Here is a 19,021-nt window from a genome sequence, read left to right on the forward strand (position 1 = left end):
GAGTCAGTGCTGAGTGAGTGCCACTGAGTATCTGGTAGGACAGGTGTGGGTGGTGGGACTCAGTGACTGAGGAAATCTGGGCCCTGAAGGAGGGGTCCAGTCACATCTGTGAGTGATGGGCCTGAGCTTGGAGAGGCAGAGAGACCTTCCCCCCCGACCAGGGGCCCTGGGCAGGACGGCTTTGGGAGGAGCACCGTGAAGTCAGCTCTTTGCAGGTGGAGTTGGAGTTGCCCTTGAGACATCTAAGTGCAGTGTCACGAGCTCAAAGAGGAGGTCTGGGCCCAGGCTGTGAATTTTCCTATAATCTTAATCCCTGAGGACGCTGAGGTATTGATCACTGAACGTGAAGACATACTTTACAGGACAAGTGAATAGTAGTATCATCTCTGTCATCAAAACTCACGTCTCTTTATTCTTCACCCACTTTGCTAATTGGGTACTTACAGAGCTCACTTCACCGAACTCCCCTGGGCTCAGGCTCCACAGTAAAGAGCTGGTGAGCCTCCCTCCTTTCCAGAAGATGACACATTTTGCTGGTAGCCTTCTGTACCTCGCCAGACTTAGAATTTTAGTTTGTTGATTTAATTCTATTTTCTATTAGCCATCTCCTGACAAGAGAGACGTTTTACCTCATGGTCATATTTCAATTAGCTGTTACTGAGAATTGCTGATCTGATCCATAGAGTAAGTATTATATTAACCTTGTAGAGTATTTATCATTTTTCTGTCTTTGCCCTTTAATTTTGTATGCCCTTTCTTTATCCTATTTGGGGCCTTAATTTATTTTAATTAAAAGATGTCTGTTTGCAGTTAAGAAAACAAAAGAAAAAATACACATGATAGCTAAACTTAGAAAATATCTAGTGTGTTTTCTGTCTCGGCAATGGAGGGTTGTAGAAACTTGTGAAAACCTTCATTACACAAGTTTCTTAAAATGCGGATTAAGAAATAAAACCTTCCTTCCTCATCTTTCAAGCTGCACAGCTAATTGTCAAGAAAGTGAGGGGAAATCCTCAGAAGCCAAGACAAACCAGAAAGCAGGGATTCTGGGTGATACATGAGCCTTAGAAGCCCTGGGGTGCCTGTTGGCTCCTGTACTGAGTTTCAGTTGCCTTGACAGTAGGGCAGGAGGTGAGCCCGAAGCCTCTCACACTGGGAGTTGGATGACTGATCATATGTAAGGCCAAGCCCATTCCGAGAAGCATGGTTTACTAAAGGGTGAACTAGGATAAAAAAATTCTTCAAGGCAAGACAGTAAGGAAAGTCAATTTTGTTGGAAGAGGGGAAAAATAACAAATCCAAAGTAAGGATATAGTTTAAACCTCTTCTGGCATGAGAGTGACCACAAACTCCTCTCAGAGAAGCACAGCTACTCCTGGAATGAGAAGGTGTATTTTGAATGAATCAGTGAGCAGCCATTCCGAAAAAGGCCCCCAGAGTCTTGTGGATCAAGATACTGGACGGCAAACACCTCTCTTCCAAGGTCTCATTCAAATAACCGGAAATGTTTTAAAGGAAAGAAGCCATAATCATAGTTCTATTTATTAACATTACTATATGCTAGGAATTCAGAGGTGACTATGGAGTTGACTCCTCATTTATGGACCTTACTTTCTCTTTGGGGAGAAAAACTGACATAGTTGGGGAGCTTGGTAGAGGGAGGTGTTAGTCTGTTGCAATTAGCCAGGAGAGGAGATTAAGAAAGCAGTGAAGGGTGGGTGAACTTTTTAGCTGAGGACAGACAGTCTAGTTCAGTTGGCTTTTAATTGCAGGCTCAATGAGCTGTCACTGGGGGGAATAGATCTTACGGAGGATGGACTTAGCTCAGGCCTCTTTAGAATGGACAAGTGAAACTGGAGAAAGACAGTCAAATCTGTGCAGACATTAAAGTTCACTTGAACATGCTCCATCCCTGAGCCAAAGATAGGACAAATATGCAGCACTTCTTAAGGACAGAGGAGTGGTTTCTAAGGTTCTCCAAGAATGAATCCCAGGGAACCGGGATGGCCAGTTGTCAAACTGTGACTTTGCTCTTTGGACGGTGTACCCACCGAGGTTATTGGCCGCTTATAGGTTTCCATTTCTCTTTAATACATGTCAGGTGATGAGGATGTGGGCACAAGTATTTGACACCTTGTCGAGGCGACTTTGGTTACCTGCCTAGAAGCACGGGCACAGCTATGGCTGTGTCATACATCTTGCCGCCCATCCCGTTCCCCGGCTCAGTGATCACGGCAGAGTGGTCCCTTGTTGACCTGTCCGTCTCCTCTGTGACATCATAACCCATGAAAAGACCGGAGCGTATTAACGTGGTTTTCTTAAAATCAAAGGAACAGATCAAATATAGAGTCAGATTTGTTCTTTCCTACTTCAGTAGTGCCATGGAGAAGGCAGTTTGGGCAGCTTTTTGTAGGACCCTGGAGGCTTTCTCTCTCAGCCTCTGGGCACCTTTATTGAAAACCCTTCATAGCTGTCTGGCGTGCTGTAAAACCACTCCGCCTGTTTTGCCCTGAATATGTGTTCAGTTTATAACTCATCTCTACTCCTTGGAAAACAATTCAATAAAAACTCAGTTGGTTTTCCACCAGCCATGGGCAGGTGTGGGGGATATCTTGTTATTATTTCATAAAATAAAAATAAAAATAATAATAATAGTAATAATAATAATAAATAATAATAATAAAAGAAGTCTTAAAACAGCACTGGGCACATTGGAGAGAGTCAATAAATGCTTCCTGGCTTAAGTCAAAAGTGATGACTCAGTGATTCCATGGCTGCTGTATTTGCTGAGCTAATTACTCCTTTGCTCCATTACACTTTTTTTTAACTGAAAAAGAAATACATGCAAATGGTTAAAAAAGATTCAAACAGAGCACAAAACTACACAAGTGAAAGAAGTTTACCCTCATCCTCTGTTCTTCCAGCCCTCCCTGGAGATGCCACTGTTTACTATCCTTTGGATGCTTTTCCAGATATGGTATGCACATTCCCAACTATGTATGTAAATTCCTTTAAAGTTTTAGTTATTTTTAACTTAAAGGGATTTAAATCCTCAAGTGGCTTCTGCCCGGGTAATAGAACAGAACAAATCTGACTGCATATTAGATCTTTTCATTTGACTTTAACCCTATGCTCTGTCTCCTAGGCTTCATCTTGCTTGTAAAACAATGTTGCTTAGAGCCTGAAATATACAGGAGAGCCTATTCTGAAGGCTCTGACCTTTAATGATATTTAACACTTTTTCATTCATAAAAAGATAACAAATTACAGAATAGAAAATAACGTTTGTTTTGTTGGAGGTTTACAGAGATTTGACCCAGGCAGATAGCTGCAAGAACGAAGGATTCTAACAACAAGGAATTCCTACACCAGGAAGATTGCAACAACCAAGCACGTAGGAAAGGAGCCTGAATTCTGACTTGGGGAGATGGTTTTCCAGGACATTAGTTTGCCACCTAGGTCTACAGAGACTTGCTATTCCTTGCCCCAACACCTGGTCTCCCAACTTATTGGCCTGTCCTGCACTGAGGAGAATGAATTTGGACTCGGTAACACTCCTATCTACCTAGCAAGCTGGGCACTGGAACTGAGTGTTATGGAAACAACAGGCCAGCCAAGAAACAAGCACCACTGGGAGGGTTGGAGTACTCAGATTTATTATGACTGCGGACTCAGAGGGGCTTCTGCTCCGAAGTTCTGAGCACCTCCAAGACATGCACATGAGGTTTTAAAGGGTTAATTGCAAGTAAGGGGTATTAGCCAATAAGGCTCAAACAACAAAAAGCAAGGAATCAGTACACTGGAGCTTATCAACTTGTAATAGATCACGTTACTGACACCTGTTGAGGTTGGATTTACGAGTTAGCTTGTTAGCCCAGTAAACTGACACTAAACTTCAGATTTACGAGTTAGCCCATCAGAATTTAGATCAGTAAACCGACACTTATCACACTTAGATTTGTGACTTAGCTTGTTAGCCCAGCTGGGCTTTTCCTTTACATGAGGATAGCTCTCCCACACCCAGGGAACTACTGTGAGCCCTTGATGGTTCCACTAGGGTGGGGTGTGGTTTACCCAGGAGGGATGGGGACTGTGCACCAAAACTCAGGCATTCTGCTCTGTCTGGGGCTCTGATCTTGTACCACCCCGCTCCCCGCCAGCCCAACACCTGGGAGAGTGGGACTAAGGCAGAGACCAGGCCTGCCTGTTTCCCAGCGTGTAAAAGGGGAATAGGTACTCTTCCCAAGGTAGTTCTGAGCGACAACACCTGCGGGTGCTTGGTTCCCAGAGCAACAGAAAACCCAGCTCCGCGTGGGGGCAACGGGTGTGATACCCATAGGGGTTCTGCAGAAGCATCGGAAGGAGGGCTGGATCAGAGAAGTAAAACATGAGCTGCGGGCCTTGAAGGGTAACAGAATGGTACAGAGGCAGGACTGCCGCCTCCTTCGGGGTGCCCCCAGAGGTAAAGCTTTTTCTCTCCATCTCCGCTACGACCCTCCCCTCTCCAGATCCATCCCTTTTCTCTGCTCTTCCTGTCCATCTGTCTCCCTCCACTTTTCCCCTCCTCTCCTCCCCCTCCCATCTTCTCCCTCCCTCGCTGCCCCACCTTCTCTCGCAGAACCCAGAGTGGATCGCTGGCCCTCCTGCGCATGGGCAGTCGGTGCCAGCTGGACCGCGGGTTGGAAGCTCCAGCTCCGAGCCGGGGATCGGCCCCAAAGGCTTCTCAGCTCTGTCGACCGGTAGGCCTTTAGCTCCTGCCCGGGGCCGGGGCCTCTGGCTGTGGAAGTGCAAGGTGGGGGGCTCCCGGGAAAGGGGTCAGGCGGCTTCGGGAGGGCGGTCGGCATGTCACAGCCCCCCAGGGTGCCAGTCAGCCTGTGTTCAGCTGAATTGCTCTGGCCAGACCCCTCTGCCCGCGCCACCTACCCCGGCGCCCCGGCCACACCTGTCCATGGCCAGGTGTGCACCTGCAGCCTCTCACCCAGCCTGGCTCCCCTCAGTCCGTGGCTGGCGTCCCCTTCCCCTCTCCCGCCCGCGAGTCCTCTCCTCCCGGGTGGCTCTCCTCGGCCGCCGGCCCGTCCCCGCCCCTGGGCGGGCTGTGTCCCGGGCGGGCGGGGTCTGCGGACTCGAACGGGGGCAGGCGGCTGGGGCTGGGGCTGGCCTCCAAGCGGAACTGCAGCCCGCGTTTCCAACAACATCCCCCCCCCCCGCTTTCCCTGCACCGTGACCCCGGGGCTGCCCTGCTCTTCCTTTCCTGCTCCCTGAGGACAAGCTCAGCGGCGTGGGCGCTGCTCCCTGGGCTGAGAGCCTCCGGCTGTAAAGCCCAGCTTCCGGTGGAGTCGGGAAGGTGGATCCTCAGTGCTGAGCGAGCTTCTGTCTCCTCCCTCAGTGTTTCTGCCCCAGGTAAGTACCTTGAGCACTTTCAGGTGTTATGATGGCGGTGCTTGTTGATGTCATGTGTTTTTATAGTGCCAGGGATTACAGTGTTGAAAGCAGGGCTTGGTTCAGTTAAAAATGAGCTGAAGGCATGAGGCTGTGACAAGCTCCTTCCTTCCCTCCCACTCCCAGTGTGAAATGTGTAACCGTCGATTTTAAAAAGATAGTTACAGTCCCTAACTAGCCCAGCCCAGCTAGGGTGCGTTAACAGGAACAGCACCACCAGAGGCGTTGGAGACCCAGGGACATTGCAGTCCTAAAGAGCTCCTGGCACAGTTTGGTTTGTTTTGGTTTTTTGTTTTTCTTAAATCGTGGGGCAGACTAGTAGTATAGAGGGAAAAATAATTGTCAAGAAATATTTTTTCATTTAACAGATTTATTGTGATATTTTTCACACACCATGAAGTCCATCCATTTAAATGGTACAATTCAGCAACTTTTAGCATATTCACAGTTGTGCAACAATTATTATTCCAGAACGTTTTCATTACATCAGAAAGACCAGTGGAAATGAGTGACATACCCACCCCTCCTGAGTGGTGTTTCTAAAGAAGTTTCATGCCTATTCCTGACCATAAATTAACTTGTTACATTCCATGAAAAGTCTGGTAGGAATTCTAATCAGAATTGCAATGAATCTGTGTATCAAAACAGGAAGAATTAATGTCTTTATGGCATAAATTTCTTCTACCCATGAATATATCTGGGACTTTATCTTTTCATCTCTCCAGAGCCTGGCCCATGGGAAGTCCTCACTAATTGTTGGGCTTGTGAATGATGAGATTCTATACATCGTTAGTTGCTACTGTAGCCTTTCACAGAAGAGAAAAGTAACCTCAGTGAAGCCAAGTGACTCTCTGATGGTCAGAAAGAATGACAGCCAGTGCTGGAGTGATCCAGTGGACTTGGTGCTTGCAACCAGGATTCTCCAGCACATACAGTTAAGAGGATTACAGTATTCTTTTTTTTTTTTCTTAATGGCGTTGCTTTTATTTTTACTTATTTTTTTAATTTATTTTTTATTGAAGTGTAGTCAATTTACAATGATAGTTTCAGGTGTAGAGCAGAGATCCAGTTATAAACATATGCATATGTTTATACATATGTTTTAGACTGTTTTTAGTAGAACTCATTACAAGAAATTGAATATAGTTCCCTGTGCTATATAGTAGGTCCTTGTCATTTATTTTATATTTATTAATGTGTATCTGTTAATCTCCCCTTTCCTGCCTGCTAAGCACAGTTTGCTTTCTATGTCCATGAGTCCATTTCTAGCAGCACCGTTTTTCCTAGTAATATATGCTCTTTGGCTGCTTTCAGTTTCAGTAATTCCATGTTATCTGTGAGCACTTTTCTTCTGGTGGCCTTTATGTGGTTTGCACACGTGGTAATAGAGATCTGTATTTGGGAGAACTCCAGGCCTAGTGTAGTCTCTGGTACAGAGTGCCCACTGACTTGATGCTTGAACTGGGAAAAAAAAACATAGTAAATGTTGGAATTTCCACTATGGTTGAGACTTCCAGGTTTCTGTAACCTGTTTACCCCACCTTATTATTGGCTGCCCCCATACTGGGTAATTTGGTGGAATTTCATGGTATGGTGGTGTAGAGACAGGGCCTTGTAAGCTTCTTCTCTTTCCGTTTTCTAACACTCATTCTCCTGGGCCTCCCAGATCCTCCCCCAGTAGTGCCCATGGCTGGCTTGGTGCTGTGCTGAGGCAATATTTGTTAATAAGCCACTTTCCTCATCTCTTCTGACCCTCCGTTTCTTTCTCTGCACAATGAGGGCTTAGACTAGATAAGTGCTTTTCAGTTTCTTTTAAAGCCATGTTTCCTTTGAGAAACAGAAAATGCAAATCTCTCCTCCCATCCCAACACTTTAGATTTTGTTACTTCCTGCAAGGAGTGACATAGCTCTTTGTGGAAAATTGATGTGATTGTGATTCCAGGTGGCACAGAAAATACTCTTCAGACATTTATTGCAGGGAGAGGGCAGAAAATGTGCAGTATGTCACACTTTCTAGTGTGAGCACTGGAGCAGGGGCTTGGATTTAAATATGGTGTCTGTCGTGGCCTCTCTTTAATCTTGCACAATGTGACAAACTTTTCTACCTCAGTTTCTTGATGTGTCAAGTTGGGGTGATAATATTTTAAGGCTTTTGTGAAACATTATACACATAATCTATTTGTGTCTCAGTAGAAACAAGACCTGCAAGGGATTCAGGGATTAAAAAAAAAAAAAAAATCTTGCCCATAGCACTATGTCGCTGTGTATTTTAAATTTCCTGGAGGGTGATGGTTGAGTCTAAAGTCCATCATGGGACAGGTGGCCCATAGTTCTCTATGCCCCAGATTTCCCCCTCCTCCCCAGTCCTCTTCCTCAGTCCACGATGAAGTTCCCTAGTAGATTTACACAGAGGTCTTGTGGAAATGGCTTTTCATTTTATTGTTTCACCAAGAAGGGCTGCCATCATGATCTCTGTGGTAAGGTTTTGAAGGGCTGCCATCTTGATGTCTAGTCAGGTGAAGGCTATGCCATTGGGAGTTTCTATTTAATAAAAAGGAAAAAAATTACAAATAGAAAATTAGAACAAGGGTGGTGACAGGGGCTCTTGGAAGTGAGCACCATTAGCTTTGTTAGCTTCAGGTGCAGTGGCCTCTTGCCACTAGGACCCATCGTCTTGCTCTGAAGTTGGAGGGACCAGTGGGTTCAGTGGGAATGTTAACTGAGTGTATCTCATGTGCTGGGCATTGCCCTATTTTTTCTGTGTGTTCCTTTTTTGAGACAGTGAGCACATTTAACCTCAATAGCTTCTTTAAAAAAGTAGAAATTTTATTTTGAGATATAATGTAGATTCCCATGTAGTTGTAAGAGATAATATGGAGAGGGCCTATGGACCCTTTTCCCAGTTTTCCTTAATGGTTCCATCTTGCAAAGTTGGGGTACAATTCATTAGTGACTCACTAACAATTTGAGGTTTGTGTTATTGCCATCATTTCTATTCACGATTAAACAGGGGCTTACAGAAGCACACACGCCTGCCCAGGTCACCCACATGGTTAGTGTACAGACGGGTGGAACATGGGCTTGGGATTCCCAAGCAGTACCATTATGATGGTCTGTGGCAGGGAGCAGCATTCATTTTGCTTTTTTATTCATTCATTCAACAAACATTTATTGAGTAACCTCTGTGGGTCAGATGCTTTCATAGGGTTATCTGATTCTTCAGCAGTACTGAGAATCAGGTAATATTTACTTTTTTTTAAATCTGAGAAAATTATCTCTGAGAGGTTATAACACCCCCGAAGGAAATATAGCTCATAAAGGAGGGATAGTAAATTTGTAGTCCCCCCTCTTTATGCAGGTGGTACCCTAGGCATTTTACATTTGCAAACTTCCGTAATCCAGATATATTCTTGTAAGGCAAGGATTTTTTTTTTAATTGAATTATAGTCAAGTTTACAATGTTGTGTCAATTGCAAGGTGTTTTTTGAATTTTGAATTAAAAAGTATTTTTTGAGGAGGGTAATTAGGTTTATTTATTTGTTTCATTAATTAAAATGAGGTACTGGGACCTTGTACATGATAAGCATGTGCTCTACCACTGAACTGTACCCTCCTCCCCAAGGCAAGTTTTCTTATCCATTATTCTGCAGCTTAGGGGTTCAAATAAATTGGAATTGAAATCCAGATCTTTTGCTCCTACTGTTGTCCTTTTCTTTATATTCTGCTGAAGGGGGTTGCGGAAAGCAGTTCCTTTTTTCATTTCTTTATTCCGCATTTTTGAGCAGTGACTTTGCATCAGGGCCTTGCTAGGTGCTTTGAACAGAAAACAAGAAATGACCCTTCTCTGCAGGGGCAGGAAGCCTAGACCAAAAGCTGGGTAAAGTGATCCGAGCTACGGTAGCCATGTGCAGGCTCTGAAGGACAAACTGTACCCCTGGATTTGCTTGGGCTTCCCCTGCCTTCTGGCTGGTACACACCAGGTCACCGCAACCCAGAGGCGCCCGCAGCCCACAGCAAAATATTTACCTCGATCTCCTCTCCCCTCTCGGCAGGGCCTGCAACATGAGCATCCCTGACTACGTGCAGTGTGCTGAGGACTATGAGACTCTTCCCGTGGTGGTCAAACCAGTGGGGATCATCTCAGAGGAGAATTTCTTTTGCATCTATAAGCGAATCTCCTTGGTGAGCCAGATCAGCCCGTGCAGCTCCCAGGGCGCACTCTGTATGCACTATAGGCACCACTATGCGCCCAAGAATGGATGGAGCGTCTTCCAGACCCACCGCATGGTTGTGGGCCTTGTCACCATTACCGACTGCCTCTCGGCCAAGGCCTTCGAGAAGCTCCACGTGCAGAGGAGCTTTATGGCACCACGCTTAATGACTCTCAGCTCTTTGTCTTTGTGCTGCATGGGGAGGTAGCCAAGCAGCCGCGCACCAACGTGGCCTTCAATCTACGAGGACTGCAGGGTGGTGGAGAAGAGGATCGAGGACTTCACTGAGTCACTCTTCATCTTGCTCATGTCCAAGTGGCTGGATGGGGCCCCTGACAATTCTGGGGACAAGACCCCACTCATCTGCATGCCGTTTGAGAAGGAGGACTTCATGGGACTGGACACAGACAGCAGGTAAGTTTACCTGGAGGCCAGTCCACCCTGGCTGTGTGCCGGGTTTCTTCTCTCCATCCAGAAAGGGATCAGCACGGAATAGGACTGTCTTGTATCCAAGGGGGGAGGGAGGTGCAGCCCGCCGGTTTACAGACATTTAAAAGTGAATCCGCCTTTGTTTCAGAGAGATCCTTTTAGTGATAGTGTTAGAGCACTTACTCCTGCTTTTCAGCCAGGACCCTGGTGGGACCCCTGGAGTTGCTGTTCAATAGAGTAGCCACAGCCACTGATGCTAGAAGCACTGGGGAGGAGGCTGGTCTGAGCTGAGATGTGCTGTAGTTCAAATGCACATGAGACGCTGAGGCTTGTCTACTAAAAGCATATAAACTATCTTGTTACTTCCTCTATTGATTACATGTCGAAATGATAGTATTATACATACAGTAGTTTATGTAAGATATGTTCTTAAAATCAGTTTCTACTACTTGTTTTTTGTTTGTTGGTTTGTTTCTTTGTTTACCGTTTTAAATGTGGCAACTGGGAAACTTTCTTTACATGGCTCTCATTACATTTCTGTTGGGCAGCGTTTCCTGGGACAGTCTCATCCCTTTGCTTATAGATGAGATGCTGAATCCCGAGAGGCAGAATGAGGCGCTGGTTGAGCTGGCTTCGAGCCAGTGTCTCCTGCCTCCCAGGCTCAGCACCTGTTTGGCTCAGAAACTCTCTTCCTGCCCGACAGGCAGCATGCCATGTTAGGACATCAGAAACACCGCCAGGGACCTCCGAATGAACTCCTTATGCAGGGAAAAGCGTATCACAGAGTATGGGAAAGAGCAGAGAAATGTTCATCCTCACTTTGTCCCTGTGATTAAGTCAACGGCCCCACTTTGCCTCGGAATTACAGACGAGCTCTTCTGGGCTGCCTAGCCCCCCAACTTCTGCTCTGTTTCCCCGTGTATCTATTGTGCTGTCCCTCGGGCAGAAGAGGGTGAGATGCCTTTGCCGAGAGGTGGTCCCCCTTTGCTGGGGAGAGTGAGGGAATCTGTGTACCCCCGGCCTAAGGCCTCAGTCCTTGAGTCTGGAGAGGGCTCATGGCGGTCCCACAGGTTATGGTTGGATGACCTGGCACGTGCTGCTGGGCCCGCTGTGGAGGCGGTGCTCTGTGATTCTTGAACTTAACTAAGATCAGATTCTACTTTCTGGTTGTTGGTAAGTTGGAGGAGAAGATGCCAGAGAATTGATAAAAAGAATATCCAGAACAGCCCTGTGAGTGATAGGCAAGAGGACCCGAGTCCCACCTGCGTGAGGTGCCTAGCGGGCTCTGGATGAATTTTCTGTTCCTCCCGGACGTGCTTAAGGAAGGGGCAGGGCATGTCGTGGCCATGATCTGTTCTTGTCCTCACAGGGCCCTGTGATCTACATGCCCGTGCTCCCCATCTGCTCCTTGGAGATGAGGTGTCAGGTTTAGGAGCCTGGGCACTGCTGAGGGCACAGCTGCCAGCACCGTGCTACACCGAGGCTGGCTCCGTTCACCTCACATGTCACCTCCTGCTGAGCCCCCAGACATCAGTCAAGGTAGGTGCATCAGTGCAACGTAAGCAGGGACCACCTTCTCCCCCTGGACGGACTGGTGGGTGAGCAGTGGAAGCCTGGAGCCCAGCCCCAGCCCCCAGGCCAGTGCCTCCTCTTTTGTCAGAGGAGGCACTGGTGACATTTTTGCTCAGCAACTGCTTGGCTCTGAGTCTGCGGACCCACCAGAGAATTCCTGCTTGTTTTTGCCTTTTGAAGTCTGCCCTTGGGATTTGGAGGAGTAGCTGGATATATGCTTAGCCCATAGTGGTTGACACTGTCACCATTGTTTACCCAGAACCTCGTGTACCAGGCATGGCTCCCGGCATCAAAATATAGCAGCGCATTAAACCTCCCTCCTGGTGTGTCTGTCTGTTTTGGTACCGTAAGGTCTCAGCCAGCATCTTAACGTCAGTGAGATAACGCGGCCAGTGAGCTCGGGTCAAGCACGTTCTCCTCCAGTCACTTTTAATCCATTGTTGCTTTTACTATTCTACAGACATTAATTTTTAACAATGCTTTGGTGCAGGAACAGAGCCTAATTCTCTCCTGCTACTCTTGGTGGAAGTGCGTAAAACTGTCCAGCCAGAAATGTGACCACAATTTGTAGCTTAAGACCTGCCTAGACCCATGTATGTGGAGTTTTGGTTAGGGGCGCTGACCACGTTGGGGTCCCCTGGCAGCGCCGCTCCCCTCAGGCCCCTGCTCTCCCTGGAGCAGGAGGTGAGGGTGGGTCTCACCATCCCCGCGTCCCTGGCCTCACACACGCACGTAAATTCTTTACGTGCTGTCAAAGTCATTTTTTTTTGTGTGTTTCTAATTTTCTCTTGTTCCTCTTTTCCTTTTTCTTTATTCCTTTTTCTCTTGTACTGCCCTGTGAGCATGTTGTTGCGTCTGAAAATGTGGGCTGTGCACACCCTGCATTGGAAATAGCTAGATCGCCCTCCATGCTGTCTCCATCACTTTAAAAAGCAAAAACTTAACAGCTTCCTTGATCCATCTACTATGCTTGTCATCTTTTTATTTTCTAATTTTTTTTAGCACATCACCCACTGGTGTTTGATACCTCTTAAAATCCTTGCTTTAAGGAACCAGTTTGGTCCTCCTTATATTTGGTGACAAATGCAACCTTATTAAATTTGTTTGATTGTTTTGAAGAAGTGAGATGCGAATTCATTTAGGCGGCTGCTGAGGGATGTTTTTCATGGAGTATTTAAACTTGTAAAGTCAAATTCTGCAGCATCTTGCTCCATTCCTTCTTTTACACAAACGTGCTTGGCACTCGGTTCCTGGCTGTCGCTGTGTGACGTGCGTGACGGCGCTGCCTGGCCGGCGGTCACTGGTGAGGAAGTGGCAGGCTCGGGGGTGAGCAGCTGTTGGAGGAAGCAGTCACCGTTTTGTTATTTAATTTTTTTTTTTGCATTTTATTTCCCGTGCCATTTACTTTACTTTTCCTTCATAAAGGGGCAGAATTGGGTCTAAATTCCATGCCCCTCTTTTGTTCCCTTTACGAGGCTGGTTTTTCTGAGTATCAGGACAACATATCCTTCTCCTAAGTAGCTGGCTCACCTGGATCTGGTGGACATAGGGACTGCAAAAGGGGACCGTAGCTTCCACCCTGCTCCAGCCAGTGGGCATTCAGAGCCGGGTCTGTGGTTTGCCTCAGCAGCCGTGCAGGCCTCCCTGCACCGGCCTTTACTTTTAACCCATGTTGGCAGTAAATAGCTGACTCCGTGTCTGTTGCAGCTGACGTCCACCACTGTCGGCCTCGTCGTTAGTTTGCGGTAGTGAGTCTCCAACACCCCAGTCAACTGTGAAGGAAGATGCTTTGGCTGACCTAGGACCTTGGATTCTCACCCCCACCATGGTTCATCTCACCCGGTGAAAGTGTTTGGCCACCACCATCATGCTGACCATGAGGCCTTGTTTCTCCTTTCATGCTCTGGTCCAAATGTGGACACTTCATTTTTCACTGAATTTGTCTCGCTTCAGACAGGAGAGAATATCTGAATGAGTCCATCACATTGTGGGTGGGGAACAGATCAGAAGTAAATGTCGCAAGTAGAACGAGTCTAGTCTGTCCGGGTTGGCAAATGCAGGCTGGGATCTGTGATGGCCGGGCTATGCCCTGGACACAGGCCTTTCCCGTGGCTCACGAGAGCCCAGGGTTCGGAGTGAGAACAGCCTTGCCTGGGTTCCTCCATCCTCGTCTGCTTACTGGCAAGTGTGTCTGCTAATTAGGAGCTCCCCCACACCTCGGGCCCTTCAAAACTCAGACCAGGGGAGAACCTTGAGTCCCTTCTCCTGGGCCTCCTTTGTGAGAATACAGTGCCTTCTGAGGTGACCAGTGGCAGGAGATGCCTCCCCCTCCAGGGAGCACCCTTTGGAGGACTGTGACTCAGTGCACCATGCTGTGAGCTTGTGGGGTTCCGGCCGTGGTCCCTACAGAACCAGACTTGAGATGGGCTTATCGACGGATATAACAGGACTGATTCCAGGGCAGGGCTTGGGGGAGGGAACAGTGGAAATTGAATGTGACCTCAAACACAAACAGCTGGGGCTGTTACTAAAATGGGGTGTCTGGGAGGTACCTGCCAGGAATCGAATTCCAGAGTAAATGGCGGACATGAGACATTTTTAAGATGCCATTTGTCATCCAAGTTAGGACTTCAAAGAGGCACTCGGGTCTATGGTCCTGGGGCTCAGGTGAAGGAGCCGGACTAGAGATACACGTTGGGAGTCGTCATTCTTAGCTGGTGTTCGCAGCCGTGCATATGAATTAGATCATCTTGAGAGCTGCAGACTGAGGCTGAGGCGGGGCAGGGCTGTGCCTGGGTTGGAGGAAAGCCCAGACCATGCAGCTTTGGTGTGTCAGTCTGCGGCGTTTGCGATTTTCAGACTGATGCCATTTATCCTTAAGGGGCCGGGGGTTGGGCAGGGCCAGCCTGGAAGAAATCTGAAAGGAAGGTCGTGGCCACGTGTTTGTCTTGGGAAGATGCAGAGTCTGCAGTGTCCGGGAGGGTAGACTTCTAAGAAGCTGGAGTTGGAGTTGGGAGAAAGTAGTCACACTCACCTGTGAGGGAGGGATGGCGTCCTTGGGAGTCGCCACCCTACTGGACTCGCTTTCCAATGAACAGAAGGCAATCAGACAGAGGATCTGAGGTGAGAAGAGATGGGCACTGGGAGGGGAGCCAACCTGGAGAATGGTGCTTGCAAAGTTCTGGAATAGTCTCCCTGAAAAATTGAGTTAAAAATACCCAGACTCTTAAGAACATTGATAGTGACTGGGGAGGAGGCAGTTGTTTTTCTGGCCTCCTAAGGGTAATGCATGTATCCAGGGATACACAGAAGATTCGGGCAGTCTTTTCCAGGGGTTTAACCCTTACCAGGGGGAACAGTGCAAGTTTAAAGGGGGAGGAGGGCAGCAGAGGGAAGCTAGTCAGGCCCCGTGTCAGGTACCAGTCGGCAGCCCTACTTGCGTGTTGCATTCTCATCCATGCCTCCCAGGTGGGCGGTGGCAGCCCCCTTTTGCGGATTGGGAAGCCTTCTCAGATGGGTTAAGGAATTGGTCCGTTTAGCGGCTAGTCAATGCTGTAGCAGGATTCAAGCAGGGCCTTTTCAGACTTCAAGGGCATGTTCTCTCTACTAATTCCGGTACCTCCCTGTTGTACCTGGATTGGTGAATTGGGTCAGTTTTGGAGCCTTTCACAAAAAGTACGATTTAAGTGCCTCAGGACAGATTCACAAAGCTCAGTGTTCTTTGATGATTCAGAAGCACCGCAGTGCTTTTCGCCCCACAGAGGTAAGGTCTTACTCCTTGACGATGACGTGGTTGCAAATGACGTACAGGTGCAAAACCAGACTTAGCAGCTTCTGAAGGGAAACTCTCCAGTTCTCCCTTGATAGGCTTTATTCCACGGGATGTAACTACTGCAGCGTAGGCCTGAGCTTTCCATATGGAGTGAGGGTTTGATATCCAAAGTTAGCATAAAACGGTCAGATGAAGAAAATCGACGTTGACAATTTATTTTTGGGTTACATTAGTGAAGATATTCTATCAGTTAATGACCCATATATCGAATGAAATTGAGTACAGAACATTGCAATTCTTACTTTCTATTTAGAGTTCTCTTACAGAGTAATGTTGCCTGCTTTGGAACATCAGCTCCACCACCACGGCACCTATCAGTGTGTTGGTGTGATTGCATTTACGCAGTGAATGTAATCTGGTCTTCCTCAGCCCCAAACACTCCAGTGCAGAATCACGGGCTGTAGCCATCTCTTAGTCATGCAAATACTTCTAAAATTATATGATGCCAGAAAAGAAAGAAGAGGGAGAGTGAGATTGCCTTTATCAAAGTTCCTTTCTATTCTAACTGCAAACTGTTGTTGAGCAGCTCTGGTTTCCTTTGGATATGAATATATACATTTCTTTGCATGTAATCTGGGTTTTGGACTAGAACACCAAGCTCTTGCTGTCCACAAGCCACAAAAATAGTAGCCAAATTGCACACGTGTGAAATAGTTTATACTTTTTTCTGAGAAAGAATCCTTGAATTTGGGACTTGGGCTGTGATTTTTGCTTTTTGCTTCCCCCACCCCTCTTGTAATCTCTCACTCCTTCCCACGTGGCCCCCAAGAGTTTGTGGTTTCAAAGGAGTGGGCAAACACCCAGTTGGTCACCATGTACTGTTGCTATAGATGGAGCCCTGCCAAGACCTAAAGGACATTATCAGAGAGGACTTCCTGGAAGAAATGGGCTCTACATTCAATCGTGAGGACAGAGTAAGTGTCAGCCAGGAGAAGGAGTGAAGAGTGTGGCTCAGGTGGCAGGTGCGGCCCGGGCAGAGGCCTGGAGGCTTGTGGGGTGGGGACCTGGGGAGAGTGCCCTGTGTGGTCCAGGGTGGAGTGTTCCCCTGCTTGGGAGGACCCTGGAGAGAGCCTGGGGTGAAGGGCTTTGGAAGACGTTGGGTTTTATTTGAACAGACACTGGAGGCAGTGAAGGGTGTCAGCAGGAAGTGACCCTCAGGAAAGGTACTTCTGGTTTTGTTTCTGATATTCTACAGACAGAAGGGTCGGGACGGGCGAGAGCAGGTCTGTCTGTCCCTTTGAGACCCACCCCGTCATTCATTTATTCATAACACGCGCACTTCTGTGTGTCTAGGGGAGAGTGGGTGGACCCACATTAGTAAGCAAAATGTATTTGCTTCTTGTGAGCTTAGCAGTGTCAAAAGTTGACTTAGCCTAGAATGTTCTAGGAATAGAGGAACAAGTTGCGGAGGTTGGAGGGAGGGAAGTCTTCCTTGGGAAACAATCAAAATGAGCCTGGAGGCAAGTGGGAAGTAGGAGCAGGACAGGGGGTCCCTGAGGTCACTGGGGACCTGGGAACTGGGGTGAGGCTGGGTGAGCAGTGTCGGGGGCGGGGCTAGAATTCCACCAGGGAGCCTCTGAAGGGTTTGAAGTGGGGTGATGTAATCAACTTTGTGATTTGGGAAGGCTGCCGTTGCTCTGTGTGTGTGTGTGTGTGTGTGTGTGTGTAGCGGGGAAGAGGGGGAGGGTGCCACCAACTGGGGGGCCACTAGAAGGCCATTCACAGGCTGGGAGAGGGGCGTCAGGGCTGCTTGGGGATGGCAGGGGCAGTGTGGATGCCGGATTTCCTTATGGGGAGGGCTTGTTATCGGGGTCGCCCGAGAGGCGACTTTTCGCTGTAAGAAAAGAGATGGAGGCTGCCAGGTGGACTTTCCTCTTCTCTCCTTCATCTCCTTGTGTGATGATCTTATCTCAGCCAACTTTTGGAACAGAAGAGCTAAGTTCCAGGGTAGCCCAGGACTTTGTTGAGCTCGTTCGAGTGAGATCTGATAGGATTTAGATTTCTGTTCAGATCTGCATGTTCACTTAGCTAGAAACCTCCCGTCATTTCGATTTCCATGGGGTATTTATTCTTGATAAAGATTGCTTTCTTGGTGAGAGGAAATTTAATACAGCTGTGGTCTTTCTCAAAAAAAAAATCATATCTTTAAAGAAATTTAATATTCAAAAGAATAGCAAAATTTAAAAATGATAAAGTAAGGCTTTGGTGTAGTTTCCTTGGTTTCTGAGCTAATGTGGAGTTAGAGCCTTTGCATTACTTAATAGCACATCCTTGTCAGTATTTAAAGAGCTGTTAGTGAGCACCCCAGGCCCCACCTCTCAAAACATCATTAAAGTTTGCTCTGAAATAGTGAGGTCATAATGGTCTTGTTTGCAGAATTCAAACAGTTTGTTTATATTATGCAGCATAGCTCCATTTATAAAATAATAATAGGTTCAAAATTAAGAAATTGGAAGATAATTGATTTTTTTAAAGCTGAAACATAAACTTTCTTGTGCTAATGTTGCAACTGGAAATTTTGAAAAGAAAAATCCTACTGTAATATCATCTACGTGGAATACATATATGACTTCCACATTTGAAAAGTGACGGCGCAGTGGTTTTAGAAGTCAGGAGCATTCCAGCTCAGATACTGGCATTGATGGTTGCTGGTTTTCAATGGAAGAGCCTAAATTTACCTTCTTAGCATTTTTTTTTTCTTTTGTAGTGAGAGGGCTGAGTAGTGCTTTGCCAGCATGAGTTTGGGGCAATTTGAGGGCAGATGTCGTGTACCAGCAGTGAGATATTTCCATGCGTTTAATTTTCTGGACATCACCAGGGCACATGTGGGGTTTCTGCATGCAGGCTGGGATGCTGCAGGACTCCCTAATCCATCACCATTCTGTCCTGGAGCTGCTCCGGTTAGTGAATAATTTTCTGTGCCTTGGAGGTAAAGTGGTCTGATGCAGATTATCAGATATATAGTTAAAGTGCTATTACTTGAAATAAGAGAAACCTAGAAACATGGCTCTAACCATACAGGATGAGGGAGGAGAATTGGCTGAGCTGCGTGCAGTGGGGAGTCTTCTCAGGTGACTCCCACGCCGTGATTCCTGCCAATATCCGCCCCAGCCCTGCACGGTTGTCCTGCCGAAGCAAGCATGCACTTTGCTCAGAAACGCACTGAATTTCCTTGCGCCTCTGTTTGTTGGCTTTTTTTTTGAAAGCACATCTTGCCCTTTGCTTAAATGCCATCCCTGCAAGTCGCCTCTTACACTCATCCTTCTGGACCTCGTCCATACATAGCTGCTGAATGGATGAACAGAATGTACAATCTCCACTTAGTGAAACATTATTCAGACGTAAGAGTGAATAAAAAAGAAAAAGAGGAAAATGAAAAAGGCCACCTCTTCTGGGAAGTCCACTCTGACTGCTCAACCCGCCCTTTTCCCTTTGAAACACAATCACTTATGCTCCACTCTACTCTTTTTGATATTACTTACAACCCTCTAATAAACTTTAACGTTTTCAAAAAAAAAAAGAGATGCTGATACCACTT

At 47.1% G+C, this 19,021-nt stretch overlaps 1 protein-coding gene across 16 annotated transcripts in view; it reads left to right on the forward strand.

Moving 5' to 3' along the window:
• The window catches only part of LOC141574964 (trafficking protein particle complex subunit 9-like), a 147,852-nt gene that overhangs the window by 81,255 nt on the left and 47,576 nt on the right, over nt 1-19,021 (forward strand). For 14 of the 16 annotated variants that reach the window (XR_012502123.1, XR_012502126.1, XR_012502127.1 and 11 more), the window contains 4 exons: nt 602-4,739; nt 5,264-5,400; nt 9,492-10,064; nt 11,449-11,618. The gene's annotated coding sequence lies outside the window, so the exon portion shown is untranslated. The remainder of the gene's footprint in view (nt 1-601; nt 4,740-5,263; nt 5,401-9,491; nt 10,065-11,448; nt 11,619-19,021) is intronic. The other 2 variants (XR_012502117.1, XR_012502124.1) reach the window with 2 other exon arrangements.

Source organism: Camelus bactrianus, chromosome 25, assembly GCF_048773025.1.
Source record: "Camelus bactrianus isolate YW-2024 breed Bactrian camel chromosome 25, ASM4877302v1, whole genome shotgun sequence".
NCBI classification, from domain to species: domain Eukaryota; kingdom Metazoa; phylum Chordata; class Mammalia; order Artiodactyla; family Camelidae; genus Camelus; species Camelus bactrianus.